This window comes from Parasteatoda tepidariorum, chromosome 6 (assembly GCF_982258835.1).
Source record: "Parasteatoda tepidariorum strain Cologne lab strain chromosome 6, Ptep-v5.0, whole genome shotgun sequence".
NCBI lineage: Eukaryota > Metazoa > Arthropoda > Arachnida > Araneae > Theridiidae > Parasteatoda > Parasteatoda tepidariorum.
This window is the reverse complement of record NC_141760.1, coordinates 69636521-69638657: the sequence shown is the minus strand read 5'-3', so window position 1 is coordinate 69638657 and position 2137 is coordinate 69636521. Positions and strand designations below refer to the sequence as shown.

At 28.4% G+C, this 2137-nt stretch overlaps 1 non-coding gene across 1 annotated transcript; it reads left to right on the top strand.

Annotated features, from left to right (window-relative positions):
* LOC147808100 (signal recognition particle RNA) lies at positions 1 to 298 on the top strand. Its single transcript, XR_015434972.1, has one exon.
* Positions 299 to 2137: the final 1839 nt, after the last annotated feature.

Genomic DNA, 2137 nt, shown 5'->3' with positions numbered 1-2137 from the left:
ACCGGGACCAGTGGCGTGGTCTTGTAATCCAGCTACTTGGAGGTCTAGGCTGTTGGATGGCTTGAGGTTGGGAGTTCTGTCCTCTGCTCGTCTATGTTGATCAGGCGTCCACGTTAAGCATGATGTCGATATGGTAGAACCGGAGGAATTCGGAGTTACCAGGTCGTCTAAGGCGGAGCGAACCGGCCCAGGTCGGAAACGGCGCAGGCAAAAGCTCCCGCACCTTGCAGTAATGGGATAGCGCTTGTGAATAGAGATCGATTGGCAGCCCATCCAATATAGTCAGACTCAGTCTTTTTGATTTTTTTTAATTCAATTTGAAAACAAAACTTCAGTGAGCCAAAATATGCTGCGAAATTCTTTGATTTGTTAAATAAATTTTCTAATATCAATTTTTTTACATCAACATTTATTTATCAAATTTCTTTTTTTTATGCAAGGTTAAGTTTTATTTAAATTTTTTATTTCTCTATTGAATTAATAAACTATTAATTCCATTTAAATTAAACCATTTGAATATGTTTGCAATACAAACACTTACAAAACGGGATAACTCTGCTACATGCCTTTCTGGAAAGTAATATTATTTTTCATTAATTTACCAATTTAAAAATTGTACAACTATATTTAGACTTTAAATATTTTTTGTTATGCAAATGTGTTTTAAACGGTATAATTCTGTGGGATAGTTTACTTAAAAGTGTTATTTTATTTCAATATCATAACGCTTAAAATCTTTAAATTTTAAAAACTGTTAATAAACTATTTTAATCTTTTTGTAAGTACTTATGAAATGGAATGTTTCTGCGGGAATGCTTACGTACAAAGCAATTCTGAAATGCTTTTTCAAAGTCACTATCTGAATTTAATAGCTGTTGAAAACAACTGCAAATATATTTTGAAAACATTGTGTATTAACATCAGAGCAATAGATGGCAGCATATTTAAATTTTAATACATGAGATATGTGGACACGGCAAAAAAAAAATTTTGGTGTGTTTGAACTTTTCATTTTTGTAAACAATAATTACATGTTTCTGATGTTAAGAAATCCTTAATAATATTTAATTCAAAACGATAAGTAAATATAGATAAATAAAAAAGATAGCTTAGAAATTTATTGTTAATGTGAACTCTTTAAGCAAGATATTTTGGTGGCGTCATCTATTGAAACTTCTGTAAACTGAATTTTATGAGAAAAACTGCATGAGTCTTAGGGACGTTTTTCTTTGTAGTGCCCAGGTACAACGTCGGTTTTGCTAAAATGCAAATTTTCTACTGTTAATTGCAAAACTTAAAAAAAAAAAAAAACTTTTTTTAATAGCTGAACAAAAAGTAAGAATATTACTTCTACTAATGATTTTTTTAAATTTATATCTTTTCCGTTTATTATTTTTCTAAAAATTTAGTTTGGTTTATTCTTATGATAGAGATAGATTTTGAAAAGAGAAAGCGATTTTAAACTATTGACTTGATAATCGTCTGCTTTAAGAAGCTATTTGGGTATTTTCGCCCCATGTTCTAACTTGTAGGTGCTGGTAAAAACAGCTGTTTAAAAGAGTAGGTGAACTGAATATGCTAATTTTTTTAAAGGTAAAAAATGGTTTTTGATTTCTAACTTCGGTAATGCACCCATTTTCTGGAATGCAATCATCCATAAGTTTGACCTTTCTAAATAAGATCGCTTGTTTAATTTGAAATTTCAATTTTAACAGCCTTTTCAATTTTAAAGTCCTTAAAATTTTTTTCTTTTTCTTCCATTTTTCTTAAAAACAAATTACTCATTTTTTTAAAGGTAAGTGAAATATTTTTATATTAAGATTAAAGCAATTTTTTTTATTTAAATTGTATTAATAACATTAATGCTTAGTAATAAAACTTAATTTTTTTCTTCAAATTTACTGTTATTTTTTTTAACTAGTCATCCTTAATCGTCAAACGGATACTTACTAATTTTATCAAGATAAAACATCAGTTAGTAGAATTTTTGAATTCAGATGTTAAATCAAAACAAAACAGGACATTAATAATAATAATATTTGCAGAAGGAATTACCTTGCAGATGGTGAGGGAGAAATAAAATCATGTCCTTTCAATACAACAAATATCGCAATAAATTTTTTTTATTTATAATAAA